A 17498-nucleotide genomic window follows, 5' to 3' on the forward strand; every position below is an offset into this window, starting at 1 on the left:
GTGAAGACAGGGAAGAGAGATACCCCCTCTCCTACTTTTCCGAACTTACCTCACAACTGTTCCGCCTGGCTTCTGCGACGAGTTGGTATCCATAGTTGCTACTCCTAGGGATCTACATAGGTGGCAGCGGAGGGGAATCCCGTGGCACCTGAGGTCGACGTTGCATCACTCTCGACAGTACTACTGGAGGGCACCCTTGTGAAGCTTGGGGGCTTGCACCGGCGCAGGCTGTTTTTAGGAGGTTAGCGTAACTTCCTCTGATACCTTCATTGATAGGACTGGGCCCTCATCATCCCAGAATATCTTCGGAAGGCCCCTTATTTCACTTTCTTGTATTTTGGTGTCCGGTCCTAATCACCCAGAGCGGAAATACTTGGAAGTTGTTTGACTAGTTGTTATCTTTAGGGACTTTATAGTGTGTGCTCTGTGCTCTTAGTTGGCCTAGCTTTCAATTTTTTGAGTCTTTAGTTACATCATAACAAAAAATTCAAAGTGGTTGACCGATCTCGCAGACGGTCTCGAAGACTTCGTGGTATTTCACCACCAAGTTTAGAGCCTTCTCCTAGAAGGCACAGAGGTAATACTACCGGTGGGTTACGTCCCACGCCGATTGACGCATCAGGGATTGATCCTCCTCTCAGGGGCATTAGTGTTCAAGCAAGGCCTGGCACTTCTGAACAAGAGAGAGACACTCCAGTCCTTTCTCGAGTTCTCTTTCAAGCGGAGAATAACATAGAGGTACAAGAACTCTCAGAGTCATTAGCGGCTCTAAATTCTCCACTACCATCTGGTCATCCAAACGTATTACAATACGTTGGGACTCCGATGCATAGACCATCAAGTCCAGGTTACGCTACGCGCTTACCATCGATGACCACTACTGGAAGCATGGCTTCTACAAGTGCTATGACTATGCAAACTCCAACATCGGTGCAAGGGGGGGGAATGATTTCCATCTCCTCTGCTTCCTTGTTTGGATCTTTTGCTAGCACATCTTTAGTTGGGTCTACCTCCATTCCGTCCACGAGTGGAAATTTCCAAACCAATGCTTTTGGTACTAGATTCTTTCCATTTGGCACCCACTCACAGGGTATTCCATCGGTTCCGTTTAGTGCCGCTACGTCCATTATGGGCAGATTGGCTTCATTCCAGGGTTTTCCTTTCGGAAGTGGTCATATGCCACATTCCAACCCGATGATAGGATCCATGCCTTTTTCTTCTGTAGGACAAAGCAGTAATCCTTTCCAAGGTTGGTCTATCCCTAAGGTTAGTGGCACGGGAACTGGGAATCCGTTTATCAACCAACATGGGAATAGGTCGTACTCCACAGTTAGTTCGTTTCAAAGTATTCCTCCCCTAGCTTCGGCTTGGAATCCTTATCAGGGGTTATCAACTCCCTACAATCCTTTAGGAGGAAACTTTGTTGGTTATGGAGGTTTTGTGGCCAGAGTTGGTCAAACTCTGAATTTTACTGGATCACAAGGCTTGCCTTTTGGTTCAGCCGGTTCTATGGGTTACTTCAGGCAGCCTGGTGCCTCCTGTCAGGCGGAAAGAGTCGTTAGTGCGGACACAACCGACCTCCCTAGAAGCCTAAGACTTTCTAGTGACAAACAAGACAACTAAGAGCAATCCTTCTCTAAATATGCTTTTACAATATGAGAAATCAAGTGTTTAGATCCTACCTATAACCCAACGCCGTTGTAGTAGTCCAGCTTCGTTGATCCGGATGAGCTCCTCCTTCCCTTCGAAACCTGCATTCACTAACAATCAAATGATTAAATAGCACCTGAATATCACATAAAATAAAACATATTTAACATATAGACCAAGGAGTATATGAAACAACTCATAAATAACAAATTGTTGAGAAGAATGGACTAATTTGTATTAAAAGGTAACAAAAGGAACCATTACAACCTGAGCCTTGGTGTTGTGCAAGTCCCTCCCAGGGTCCACAAGAGTTCTCCTTTACTCTGATCAGCTCACCCACTTCCAAATAGAACAAGCAAAGATGGTAATCTCTCCTCACAAGCTTCTACAAGGAAGTCCTAATTCCAGCAGCATCTACCCTTAGGAATATTCAGCTTTCAACCTCCCCTCCCTTTGGCCCAATGCCTGTATTTATAGTGCTCTAGAGGAATTTATTCAGGTCCACCATCAATGGGATAAGCCCCTCTTTGGATGGGATAGCTCCCCTCTTGATGGGATAAGTTCCTCTTTGGTAGGGATACATGAACCATCTGGAGGCGCTTCATACACGTCAAACAAGCTTCTAGAAGACTCTAGAAATGACCACAAGTAACTTTTTTAGAGTGAAACTTGCGCCTTTTGACCTTTACAGAAGTACGCACCCATCCCTTTACATACAGAGCGTACAAGTACGCAGGTATTGTGAACTTGGGTTGCGTACGCGTAGGTAAGGCTAAGAGAAACTGCGTACCAGAGATAATTGACTTTAAATGACTTTTCTCTTCTTTCTTGAAGTTTGACATGAAGAGCAGAGGCATGAGACTTGCCAAGGAGGATAGTATGACTGTGGATGGAGCCATACTAACTGCAAATAGTCATGGTGACATTTTTTAGTGTAACAGATTGCCCCCTAAAGTGCGAAGCCTGTAGTAGATTAGGGTTTTTTATATGATCTAGGAAGGGTGAAGTACTTTATCATTTCAAGGAGTATCTTGCTGAGAGCCCGGTCAGAACCTACAAATATTCAACACAAAATACATATATAAGATGCTATCATCGCAGAGGTAGGCATTCCCATACTCAGATTGAAAACTTTAACTAACAATCTAACTACTGCTCTGATACAAGAATGATTTTGTAGTACATCACAATCGTAGACTTTTGTAGACACAATATGGACGCAGCCATCTGTTTATGGTTAGTCTACTATATAATGAATACAAAACTCCTCGCAGCCTGGATGGTGGAAACTAGATCCAGGGTCTTCATCTCTACTTCCTGAATTGGTACGATTCTATCCATGCGAATAAATGAGTTGATGTCGAACATGGTAGAAACCACTTGATTACCAATCGATGATGTAAACTGTTAACAAGTGTGAGAGAGACCACCAGTAATGTCAATGGTTCTCAAAGTACCCAGTACAATCCATGAAATGTGAATGAATGGGTTGATTTCGAACACGTCACGGAATCCTTTGATCGAAAGTCGATGAAGTAAACTGTCGTAAAAGGCGAGAAACCTGCCATTGATGCATGCAGACTTCAAGGTACTGATGATTTCTAAGTCATCTTTCTAGATAATGTGCTGATGTCGATAGAAAGCGACCCGTTGCAGGCAAGCCCACAACACGAAATCATTGTTCAAGTTGAAGAAATGTTGCTGTAAGGACTGACTCAAGGATGGTCAAATGGATGACAAGTATTTTGCATATGAATGGTTTATTTGCAGAGACCTCTTGAACACATAACGACACGACAGATGGCTTGGTGACGATTGACCCAAAGTTAATACCCAGAAACGATTAAAGACTTTCAGAGTGGTTTTATCAGCTTTAAGGCAAAGGATTTCCCAACCCAGGTGAATGAAACGTGTCGTGTTCAAGAGCGGTGATAAGGTTCTTCTGTAACACAGGATAACAAATAGGTTCATTCTTCTCTCTTTTCCCCCACCATTTCTGGCAAGTACCTCTTTATTTTTTACAAGCTTGAGGAGGATAACATATGCTTGATTATAAGCTCATCCTTCGGATGAGTCCAACTTAGTTTAGATTCGGACCCTAAGAAGGAGTGGTCCGTTCCTGTTTGTAATCGAACAGGTCCTTTACTGTAAAATTTTAACGAGTCCAGTATAGGAGAAACTCGGCATTTTTCAATTTTAGAGAGTCTGAAAAAACTAAAGAAGACTCCAAGGTGAACTTTTTCGTAAATTTGTGTCTCCCAAGCCCGAAAAAGTATAAAATAATACCTGAGAGAACCGCTTGATCTTGCGACCAAGGAGTACTTTCATGATTAATGCCTTTGACCTGAAAAGTAAAAAGCGGTCAGAGGCATGTCGTTTTATTTCCAGTATCGAATTTGAAACGACAAAAATCCGGCAATCTTTTCCTGTTTTTACGGTCAGAAAAGAGCTATAAGGCGACCGTCTTTTAATTCCGTTTTAACGAGTGTAAAAGAAACGCTTGGCAATATTTTCATGTTTTAGGAGTCAGAAAAGGGCTTAAAAGATGACTCTGATGTCTTGGTTCGTGAAAAATGATGATTTTACCCTAAATTCCTTTTGTCCTGCACAAAAACAACACATTACTCATACCTGTTTAAGATGGGCAAAAATACATTGAAAAATATCCCTTCATGGTGAAAAATAAACAAACTTAGCATTCATTTATCCAAAAAACCTATAAAAAGACTTTTTACCATGTCATTTTTACCATTTTATTGTTGAGGGTGAGAAAAGGGCTTTTGACAAGAAACTTCCCGTGGACTTTGCGGAGAATCCGACCGTCGGAATCGAGCGCCGTCTCTTTCAGGTATTTCACAACATCCTCCTCTTCAATTTCATCCGTTTAGAATTCCATATTAAGTTTTAGTTTGATTTTTTGGAGGGTTTGGGGTTTTAGGGTCCGTTTTTCGGGGGACGCAGGTGCCCCATGGGTGACCTGCATACCTCGACATTTTCGTATATGGGAAAATGGTCAGAGTACGCAGCCCACCTTGAGAACAGCTGCGTCCCCACGCTCTGTTTTCTGAACATGGGGTGCGTACTCCGCGCAAAACGGATTTTCAAAACCCAAACTCAAAACCTAACCATCAAAATTTGATTTAATGAATTCTAATCGATGTTTTTTGGTGTGTAGATTGCCCACCATGCTAGATTGGCGTGAAAGAGAACACGAAGATGTCGATTTGGCCGCAATAGGTCATCAACCTTCCATTGATGCTTTAAAGGAATGCGGTCTCTACAAGTACTGGGCCATACCTGGCATGAGGGCCCAGGTGCCTTTCTTAGAGTGGCTGGATGAAAGGTGGAACATTCAGGATCAATGTTTTTACATCGGAGAACACTAGCTTGAGATAGAGTCCTCCGACATATATTTTCTCACTGGCTTGCCTAACAGGGGCGAGAAACTTTCTCTATTCGGGACTAGGCCGGGTGGCCAATCCCTTGCTAGTCTCCGGCTAGAGTGGTGCAACAATCAAAACCAGGATAAGGGGATAGAAATCAAATACATATCCCGACCTGAACTTATGGTAATTGCCTTTACAGTTACCAGACTTTGCGGTGCTGCCGCTTTGCACATAGCCACTGGTTCCCAAATGCGGATGGCTATAGATTGCTTCCGAGGCACCATTTTCAACTGGTGCGATGCTGTGCTGGCCAATATGAAAGGCCAACTGACTAGGGCAAAGAACGGACAATTGAAGACCTTTGGATATGGGCCTTTAGTTGTGAGCTTTGCCCTAGAGAGAGTTCCAATGCTGATCCCCCAGCATCTTACTGTTCCAGTTGGGTCTCCTCGGGAGCCTAAGTTGACGCGATGGGTTTCGGTAATGGCCCGGCATCCTGATGAGGGAGCGGGAGTTGTCCGATTTCCTGCGGGTTACTTTCACTGGTTGGAGAGCCAGGTCTTTGCGATTCAGGATTTTCCTTATGCCGGAGTAGATTTTCGCAATGATCCGGACATGGTTCTTCCATAGGGAGAACAATGGGACGACAGAGGTACTTCATTTTTCGCAAGTTTTTAAATTATCTATTTTTTTTTTTTTTTTTTATATATCGTCTCAAAACTGACAGCAAAAAATTTTCAAAATGCAGATGTAGGCCCACGGCGTCTGGCCAATCTCCGGGCTTTTGAGAGAAGAGTACCAGTTGCACCAGCACCAGCCCCACAGGATGCGGCCGCAGAGACCTTAGCCGAGATGGAACAGGACCTAGAGCGTCTCACGGCGGGCATACCAGAGACGACTATAGACGATATTCCTATTCGACTTCAGCGCTATGTGGTCGCAGTCCCAGGACCTTTCAGGAGATTCCTGTGTAGGGTAGCGCGCGCAGTGGTCTCATATAGAGAGCACCACCAGTGATTGGCTAGTCACTTTTTGTAGACACATGTGACATTTTTGGTTTTTTGTACTTATCATTTTTGCCGATCATAAGGTGTTTTTCAACCTATGATCGAAGACGATGTATATTTTTTGACACACTCCTATCTATATATATCATTATTACTGGCTTATTTTGTTAAACATGTGTGATGAAATGTTTATAAATTTACATTTATGATTGTTACAAATGTCTATTTAACATTCGAGATGCCATTGCATCTGCTAATGTGTTTAAAGACCTTGGAATATGCTAATATTCAATGTAATCAAATTCACGTTCCAAGAGACGCACCCTCAAAAACAATCTTAATAACACTGGATTTCTAATGGCATAGACTCTATTAAGCTGTAATACAACGAGTTCATAATCTAACCTCACTATCAAACTCCGAATCCCAAATGAAATAGATTCAAATAATAGCTCAATCACTGCACTGTATTCTGCAATGTTGTTTGTTGTTTGACCGAGGCTCACCCCATGCATAGAAACTAACTCATCAGAGGGCGAATAGATAACCCAAGCTGCGGAAGAGATATTCCGTGTACTACGACAAGCACCATCAGCAAATCCAATGTATGTTTGGAGAGGCGTCGACATCTGCAATATCAAGAGTAAAACCAGGATAAGCCAGAATAACGACGAAAAACACACTCTCTAAGCTAAGCACACTGTCTAAACTAAGCGAACATACCAGCTAGAAAGAAAAATTAACCTAACTAAACTAACTGAATCTCCATACCCACCATTTAAGCATAATACCTCTTTAGGTAAAGTCCATTTCTGGGCTTTCCCAAAGAGTCCCCATCAAAATATACCAGCTCATAGGCCCCTTTTGCTAGCTTTCGCTTGACAATGTAGGGCCCATGCCACATAGGAACGAATTTTCCAGCACCTAATTTATCGTTAGCTTGATCATATAATAGCACTAGGTCTCCTTCCGAAAAATTACGAGGGGTCACGTTGCGATCATACTGAGCTTTCATCCTTTTCGTGTGAGTCTCGATTGCCAAAGCAGCGTCACGTCGAGTCTCATCTAATTTAGCTAAGTATAACAGACGCTTCTCCTCTTCGGAAGTAGCTGGAAGTAATGCGATAGCCATTTGAAGTGATGGGATTTCGCATTCAATGGGCAACACTGCTTCCAAACCATAAACTAGTTGGGAAGGAGTGAACCCTGTTGATGTTTTTACTGAGGTTCGGTACGCCCAAAGCGCTGAAAATAACATGTTATGCCAATTCGACCGATGAATACCAATGATTCGTCGGATCATGATAACTAGAACTTTGTTGATGGATTCAACCAAACCGTTTGCTTGAGGATATTAGGGAGTAGAACTATCATGGCGTAAACCAAGCTGGCTTGTAAGTTCTGTCATCATAATGTTTCGAAAATGGCGCCCATGGTCAGTGATTATCGCTTGTGGGACACCAAACCTAGCAATAATATGATTGAAGACGAAAATTGTTGCTGTCTTGCCATCTGCCTCGAATGTAGGGATCGCCTCGGCCCACTTAGTAAAATAATCAACCGCAAGGATGATATACGCATGCCCCCTGGCCGAGTGAGGGTTACATGTAATAAAATCGATACCCCATTTAGCAAAAGGACCAACGGAAATTATAGGGTGGAGAGGAGCAGGTGGTGCGCGCATCTTGCGATCAAACACTTGACAGTTGTGGCATTTTCGGACTGCAATGATACAATCTTTAAACATGGACGGCTAGAAATAGCCAGCACGCAACACCTTCTGAGCTGTGGCATACCCAGACATATGACCACCACATGCTCCAGAATGGCAGTCATTTAGAACCCTTTTTGCCTCTTCATGAGTTAAACAACGACGAAAAACTAAATCCGCCCCACGACGATAAAGAGTATCTCCAATAATTTTGTACTGTTGGGACTGGAATCGAATTTTCCGACGTTCCGACTTTGAAGCTTCGGGCCGAAAGGATTGGGTTTGGAGATAGACGATTATATCTCCATACCATGGATCTAAAGTGTTGATGAGAAACAGAGATTCGTCCGCAATGGGTTCCTCTACCACAGTTTCCGTGTCAGCACGCGGGAAGTCACACATCAATTCCGCAAAAACTAAGGATTTCTTAGACTTAGACTTCTCGAATTCCAAATCGAACTCCTGCAGGATAACAATCCATTTGGAGTACTTGCCCCCTAGCAATTGTTTAGTCAGAATATAGATCATAGGGTTGCAATCCGAAATCACTGTAGTTTTACGGAGAAGAATGTAATGACAAAAACGTTGGACAGCCTGAACAGCTGCCAGGGCCAATTTCTCCACATGCGAATAATTTAGCTCAGTGGGATTTAACGTCCTACTAAGATAATATATCACATGTTCCGTTCCGAATTCGTCTTCCTGAACTAAGACCATTCCAATGGTGGAGTGGGAGGCGGCGAGATACAGAAAGTAGTCCTGGTTGTAGTTGGGAGGATGCAGCAACGGTGCATGGGTCAACGCGTGCTTAAGTGCATCAAAAGATTTCTGAGCTATCTCATCCCAAGAGAATTGAGTGTTTTGTTTCAACAACCGGGTGAAACCCTTTGTAACCTCGGCGTAGTTAGGAATGAATCGACGTAAAAAGTTTTCTTTCCCCTGCAAACTTTGGAGTTGGCGCAAACTCGAAGGAGGATGCAATTTGATGATAGCTTCGACCTTCGAGGGATCGACGTGGATATCGGCTTTTGAAACGACAAATCCTAGCAATCGTCCCACTTCTATGCAGAAGACACATTTGTGTGGGTTCAACCGGATTCGATAATGCCGACACCTCATAAAAATAGCGCGTAAGTGGACAAGGTGATCAGCTCGATGTAAAGAATGAGCAGGCAAATCATCGAGATACGGTTGCACAATGTGCTTGATGTCGTGAAACGCGTAAGACATTACCCGTTGGAAAGTGGCTCCGGCGTTCTTAAGTCCAAAAGGTAATTTGCAGTAAGAAAATGTCCCCCAGGGACAAATGAAAGCCGTTTTTGGTTGATTGGCAGGTAGAATATTGATTTGGTTGTAACGGGAAAAACCGTCCATAAAGGAAAATATTTCACTGCCGGCACAATCATCAATTATTTGATCGATATAGGGTGTGGGATAGTTGTCTTTTGGACAAGCACGATTTATATCCCTATAGTCGATGCATATTCTTATTGCTACTTGTTTCTTGTTAACTGGAACAATATTCGATACCCAATCCGTTAACGGGATCGGATAAATGAAACCTGCTTTCAACAGCTTTTCGACTTCTGCTTTAATCGCAGCCGCTTTCCTAGGGTGTATCTGACGCAGACGTTGCCGAATGGGTTTAGCGTCCGGGTAAGTCTTGATTTCATGAACAACAATGGAGGGATCAATTCTTGGCATTTCCTCATAGGACCAGGCAAACACGTCGCGGAATTCTTGAAATAGGACCTTGTATGTTTGAATTTCGTCATCTGTACACGAGGCACCTATATGAATGTTCTCAATAATTCCGGTTTTGACTGAAATGTCAATGGCAATAGTTTGGGAAATGTTTCCCAAATTCAACTCTGAATCAGGATGTTTCATGGGATTCTGAGCGTCCTTGACATATTCAGCTGTAAAAATTGATGAAAAATCATTTTCAAAGTCATCACCCTCAGGTAAAAACGAAGATCGATGATGAAGATCTTCCCATGGTAGATCATCTACACTTAGGATTTCGCGAAGTTGTTCGTCAGATGACACAACTTCAGGAAACGTTATCCGTTCTGAGGTTGATGTGAAAAGTGATTCCTCACGGACCACATTCATTTGGTCGATTTGGGTTGAACTTAAGTCAGAAAAAGACTGCACGGCCTCATAAGCAATTTCATATGGACTCAAAGGCATTGCATTACCGAATGAGTCTATCTCAGATTCAGATGGGACAATCCAAGGATCATCATAGATAATAGTGTCTGAAGTAATCATATGAATGGTTGCGAATGAAGGGTCTGCGTTGATTGGAGGGAAAGGAAAAGTTCCCAGTAAACCGGAATCTTTAACTAATCCTACACCAACATCCTTGTAAGGGATAGTCGTTTTACCGACATGCTGGATACTCTCTGAAGAGGCTGGGTCGGATGAAAGTTAAGCCAGCTGGTCTATCGTCATGATCTTACCATTGTGTGGAAACTTGATAACTCTGAAGACCGATGACACGACCACTGTCATAGCGTAAGACCAACTGCGACCCAAAAGAAGGTTGTAGTCTAGAGGGGCATCAACCACCTCCACATCCAGACTAACGATTTTTTCTTCAACCCCTATAGGTAAATCCTGTAGAATGCCAAACGGATGGAACCCACGGCCATCAAAGGCCTTAAGAATCATTGGGGATTGGTTCAGTGAAGGAGAGCCAAGCGATCTCCAACACTGAATCGACATAATACACGTAGAAGCTCCTTCATCAATTACAGTCCGATGAATTGGCCTATTTTTTACTATCACTGGAATCTGGAAAGCCATCTGATGAGGGAGACGCGGTGTACTATTTTCTAGATCAAAGATTATCAGGTTCGGGTCCTAAACATCAACAGCTCCTATAGCCGACAAAAGTAATTTTCTCTGTGCTGGGCATGATTGCAGCACTTTTAAAGCCGACATTGCTGAGGGTGAAACAGCTAAATCCTCAACAATGTTGTAATTCTCAGCCGCTCTCGCATGTGGATTGAAAGCAGACCTTCGAAGTACACCCTTGGCGGGCGGTTTTATTACTAAGTCAGGGTTAGGTTTCTCGATCTATAGTGGATCGGAACCGGGAGCTGAGGTTGATGGATTAGAACGAGAAGATTCTGCTTCTTTCGATCCATCAACAGGACTTTTACTACCATAATCTTGTGATCGAGTCGCAATCCGTACATGAGACATCATCAATATGGGTTCTTCACTGGCACTCGAGGAAGAACCTATCATTTTACTCTCCTGCTTTGGAAATGGATCTTTCAAAACAGCAGGAGTTGGGGAACCTTTAACGATTTTCACAACCTCTGCCCGATGACGGCAATCTCTCGTGAAATGATCTTCTTCACAAATTAAACAAGGATAGCGAGGTTTGCGCTTTTCGTCGTTAGATTCCGACTTCTCTTTTTTCTCCTTTGGAGCCTTGTCTGCTTTATCCTTCTTCTTGCCTTTCTTCTTACCACCGTTTTTTGATTTAGCCGTAGATGACTCTACAGCGTGAATGTCGGCGGTAATTTCAGGAGAAGGTTCTCCTGTCGGGGAGTCGGGTAAGGTTATTATTGGAGAAGAATTCTTTGAGGATTTCTTCTTACTTTTAGTATTTACCGTACCAATCATGCCATCAGCAGCATGAGACCCCAAAGGAGCAGCAGCGATTTGATTCGACTTAGGAAGATCTGGGATCTTCTCGTGCAACGTACCCGACTAAGTGTAAACTAAGTCAAGGTACTGGGCTTGAGCAATGACTTGCTCTTCAGTAACTACTCCGGCCTTAGCTACATCTTCAGTAATCTTCGGTAACAATGATTTTACAAACCATTCAGCTAAGATTTGGTCCGGAATAAAAACTTTCACTAATCGTCGTCAACGTCTCCATTCATGAATATGATCAGAAATATAAGTGGAGGTCGACTGTTTTAATGAAGTTAATAGTTCTGTGCCATTATCGTATCTGACCGGCAACTGAAAATGAGTTAGGAACGAGGTAGCCAACTGACTAAAATTGTAAAAAGAGGCCCGTGGCAACTCAATGTACCACTTGGCCGCGAGACCAATGAGCGTACGCTGGAAAAGACGTAAGCGGATCGAATCATCCGAGATGGAATTTGAAGCACACCAGAGGTGGTAAGTCATCACGTGATTGGACGGATCCTCTCCAGACTTACCTTCGAACTTGGGTATATCACTGGGCAACTTATTTGGCATTGGCGGCCAGAACGGAAGATATTGTATTGGATCGTTCGTTAGGCACGTCAAGTCGGGTAAATCCAAAGTTGCGATAAACGGTAATTGTCGATTAGGATCCCTAAAACTTTGGGTCACAAGACCAGTCCCAGGAGGAGGATATCCAGGATAACTTGGAATAGGAATTGCATTCGGGATATTATATCCTCCTGGAAAACCAGGATTAACCGGACCCTACTGGGGTTGTTGAGGTTGTTGATAAGTGTACCCAGGATACGGTTGATACTGGTAAACTGGTTGTTGGACAGCAGGACCGAATTGGTACTGTCCTTGGTACTGTTGGTAGGTAAATTGAGGTTGACTTTTTACAACAGTACTTAAACCAGGCTGCCCTGCAGGCATCTGGACCGTCGTTTGAATCGTAGATCCGGACAACGGTAAAGATGTCTGAGGGGTGGTTGCAGAGACAGTAGAAACCGGAGCTGTCGATACTCCAGAAGTAAGTGTGGTAGATGTTGCGGTAGTTGCAGCAGTCGTTTGAGATGGAGTACTAGGTGAAATTGGCGGCTGAGTAACTACCAAAGTTACAGAAGTTTGAATATTTGACTGGACAGATTGCGGTTGCTGGGGTGAACCAGAAACTACGGGTTGTCCAGTTTGAGGTAACAACTGTATACTTGGCTGCAACACCTGTTAACCTTGTGATGGATCCCACACTATCATTCCGGGGTATTGACCCGTAACAGGTTGAGGATACTGAGATCCATAACCGGATTGAGGATAGGATTGATAACTGAAAGGCACAGTTCCCATACCTTGAACATATGACTGACCTTGAGGTGGTTGATAACCTTGACTCGAGTATTGACCTTGAGGTTGATAACCTTGGGGTAAATACTGATACTGGGGTTGACCTTGACCTTGAGGTTGATACCCTTGAGGTAAATATTGATACTGAGGTTGACCCTGGGGTACATATTGAGGCTGGGGTTGACCTTGAGGAATGTATTGTACTATGGGTACATACTGTCCTTGAGGTTGCCCCCCAGACATGATTTGTGTACCTTGAGGTTGTCCCCCAGGCGTTAATTGAGGCTGCCCCCCAGGCGGTAATTGGCCACCTTGAGGTTGAGAAACGGGAACTGAACCTGACATCATGTAAATGTCCCCTACACCCAATGGTTTATTACCATTTTTTCCAGCTAATAACCCATGATCAATGGGTTGAGGAGATGCTCCCGCAAAGGTACCAGAAAGTGACTGATACCCGGCGGGAACAGAAGGACCGCCGTGCAAGAATGATTCAGGAGATTGAGTGAACACGGATGACTGACCAGACATATTTACAGGAGTATAAATACCTCCAGGTGGAAAAGGAGTACAAGGTGGAGAAAAACCTATCCCTGAGTTGTCTAAATAATTGGTTAACGAAAGGTACCAAGTAGTACTTCTAAGAGGACTCTAAAAGATAGATTCACGCTCTCTTAGATCAATAGTAGGTTGATCTTCAAGGATAGATACGCCTAATTCTTCCTCTGGAGCAAGTTCTTCAATAGCTATCAAACCAGTAGGAAGATTTTCGATGATGACTCTTTCTACCCTAAGTGAATCTGGTGCACTAGAAGTTGGAGTAACAGGTTCAGATACTTCAGGTTCTTCTCCTATATCACTAATAGATGAAAAACTACCAGCAAGCTCAGAAACTACAACTGCCTCAGGATTATAACCTGTTTCTAGACCTTGGTAATCTGGATGGACTACCAATGACGATTCTCCTTCTTCAGGTGAACCTACTTTACTGCCACTAGGAGTTACAAGGACCTTTAAACCTTTGTAATGACTTGGGACGTCTTGAGGAGGCTCACCCCGAAGTCTACGGGATTTCCTCAACAATTCGGCCACAGAAACAACCTCAGGAGACTTGCCCCGAAGTCGACGGGACTGTCTCGGTAATTCCGCCATAGTTAAAAACTTTTAACTACTGCACACGCAAACAAAGTAAAATCTCAAATCAAACCACCTAAAGTCTCTAAAGAACCAAACAAATTTGAATCACACGCCTAAAGAATCTAGGGCGTCAAACCAAGCACAAACAGTAGCCTTCCGGACCAAAAACGCTAGTTGGAGATGAAACCCAACATCGCCGGATTCAGTACAGAAGTGGCGGGTGGAACAGTTACCCCGACAACCTGCTTAATGAATAGACCGGCACAAGTTCCTCCACTTTAACCGTCTCGAGTGAAGTGAACCCCCCGAAAAATCCAAGTGAGTCTAGCCGACGTCTGCTCCAGGTATAGTGGGATCTTCCCTCCACCGTCACCTCAATAGAATCCTAAAGATAATGGTCACTAAGGTTACCAATAGGAACAAATGCACCTGGGGGAACAGTCTACACTCCGACAGCACGCAAGGGCAAAGTATCAAGCTCAATCCCCTTGTCGGCTCCTTGACAATAATCCAAGGTTTACCGACAAGTGACCCCTGGCTCCTCGACAATGGTTAATCCGAGGTTTACTGTTTGTAATACGTGCGTGTCTGGCGTCATTCCCAACGAGGGAGGATTGATCCCCTCACTGGTTCGGACACGAGCTCGTGCTTCTCCTTTAAGAGGAGCTTTCCCAGAGTACAAATGAAACAATTGGATTTATTCTATCACAAGATAAGCTATTTGTTTGGTTTTGTTGTCTTGGAGAGTTAATTACTCTCCTACTCCAAGACACTAGCCTAATCTAGATTGGTGTTTCAGATCCCTAGTAAATAAAAGTTACTAAGTTGATTTTACTTTAAGCGTTAATTTTATGGTTTTTCTTAAAGACAAAAAGGTAGTGGAGATGAAACTGGTGGTGTGTAGACTCGACTCGGAACCACTACAAAGATGCACCTAAGATGATTTACACTACTTTTCTTTTTCAATGAATCTCCTAACTAAGAGAGTTGGAAAATGCAAATTTTATAGAAAACAACTTTCTTAGTAAAGACAATCAAAGAAACAATCTCTTTATCTTTTCAAAACACACAACTCATGACCACTAATTACTCTACGAAATTTCCTTTTTCTCCCAAAAGTCTACAAATGCTCCCAAAGCAAACTTTTTCCAAAAGAATTTCTGTGTTTTTTCTATATTAATAAAGCATGTAAAAACTATTTATCAAATGAAATCTAACAAATCTAAGACAATCAAATCAAATTCACTCAAAAGCAAATTTAAAAGGAAATTTACCTAAAAGCAAAAAATAATGAGGACAAAAGCCTACAAGGATAATTTCCAGATGTTTTACTCAGTCAAAATGCAACTAAGGATCAGTTCATGCAGAATCATAAACTAATCAAAAAACAAAATCGAAATCTTTTTGTTCTTTTTTCTCAAGAATGAAATTCAAGGTTTTAACAAACAAACTTTTCGAGATTCGCAAAGAGAAGACACAAAGGTAGGTCTCTCACAAGGGTGACTTCTATGACAGGCCCGACTCCTAAGAGGACTGACCAAAACCAAGGAGATCCAAAGTTTGACAACCTCTAACGCCAAAGTCACTACAGGACCAGTTAAAAATCAAACCCTAAGGCAAAATCCCTATGAATTCCACCAAAACCCTCGACACTAACGGGACAAGTTCAGGTGAAGATCTCTGACAGTAAACTAATGGATCTGGGCAGTAAAAACAAAATCTAAAGAGCAAAAAGAGGAAAAATGAAATTTTCTCAAATTTGACAGGGGTACGCAGGTGATCTGTTGACACAGGCGCGGGTACGCCCTGTGCACAAAGACGCAGTGCGTACAAGTACGCACTGTGCCTAACTCAGAGACTGCGTACTGCTGGCAAAGCTAAGAAAAATAAAAATCTAAATTGACTCTAAGCTAACCCACCCAAATACACAGCTAGACAGCCAAAAATCAGAAAACAAGCGATTTTTCTCAGACCAAAATATCAAATCAAAAAGAACTCAAACACATTCATGGATTCCCCAGCGGAGTCGCCATTTTGTCAGGCGGAAAGAGTCGTTAGTGCGGACACAACCGACCTCCCTAGAAGCCTAAGACTTTCTAGTGACAAACAAGACAAATAAGAGCAATCCTTCTCTAAATATGCTTTTACAATATGAGAAATCAAGTGTTTAGATCCTACCTGTAACCCAACGCCGTTGTAGTAGTCCAGCTTCGTTGATCCGGATGAGCTCCTCCTTCCCCTCGAAACCTGCATTCACTAACAATCAAACGATTAAATAGCACCTGAATATCACATAAAATAAAACATATTTAACATATAGACCAAGGAGTATATGAAACAACTCATAAATAACAAATTGTTGAGAAGAATGGACTAATTTGTATTAAAAGGTAACAAAAGGAACCATTACAACCTGAGCCTTGGTGTTGTGCAAGTCCCTCCCAGGGTCCACAAGAGTTCTCCTTTACTCTGATCAGCTCACCCACTTCCAAATAGAACAAGCAAAGATGGTAATCTCTCCTCACAAGCTTCTACAAGGAAGTCCTAATTCCAGCAGCATCTACCCTTAGGAATATTCAGCTTTCAACCTCCCCTCCCTTTGGCCCAATGCCTGTATTTATAGTGCTCTAGAGGAAGTTATTCAGGTCCACCATCAATGGGATAAGCCCCTCTTTGGATGGGATAGCTCCCCTCTTGATGGGATAAGTTCCTCTTTGGTAGGGATACATGAACCATCTGGAGGCGCTTCATACACGTCAAACAAGCTTCTAGAATACTCTAGAAATGACCACAAGTAACTTTTTTAGAGTGAAACTTGCGCCTTTTGACCTTTACAGGAGTATGCACTCATCCCTTTACATACAGAGCGTACAAGTACGCAGGTATTGTGAACTTGGGTTGCGTACGCGCAGGTAAGGCTAAGAGAAACTGCGTACCAGAGATAATTGACTTTAAATGACTTTTCTCTTCTTTCTTGAAGTTTGACATGAAGAGCAGAGGCATGAGACTTTCCAAGGAGGATAGTATGACTGTGGATGGAGCCATACTAACTGCAAATAGTCATGGTGACATTTTTTAGTGTAACACCTCCCAAAATCGAGGACAATCTTTTCAGAACTTCAGGAGTTCTGCCTAGTCTTGATGGAATCCCCAAGGTCCTCCTAGGCTTCCGTTTCTGGCAACGTTGAACTTGCCAGATCTCACTAAGTTAACAAATTAACCAATCAAGTACAATCCGGCCTGGCCTCCGATCCCAACCAAACTCCCTTCGGACATTCCAAAATTCGAAGGGAAGAGCGGTGAAGACCCAGGCGACCATGTAACCACATTCCATTTGTGGTGCTCATCTAACTCCCTTATCGATGACTCGATTAGGTTCAGACTCTTTCAACGCACCTTGACTGGTAATACCTCCAAATGGTATATAGAGTTGCTAGGGGGCAGCTTTATGTCTTTCGCTGACTTAGCCAATATTTCTTAAATCATTTCTAGTTGCCTATCCGCTATGATGACGAAACTGAACTTCTGGCCACTTTTCGTCAGGATAAGGCAACTCACATTTCTGACCATATTCAAGAATGGAGACGA

The sequence above is a fragment of the Pinus tabuliformis genome, chromosome 6 (assembly GCF_031772625.1).
Source record: "Pinus tabuliformis cultivar Carrire ecotype Pingquan chromosome 6, CPIR1, whole genome shotgun sequence".
In the NCBI taxonomy this organism is placed as follows: Eukaryota; Viridiplantae; Streptophyta; class Pinopsida; order Pinales; family Pinaceae; genus Pinus; species Pinus tabuliformis.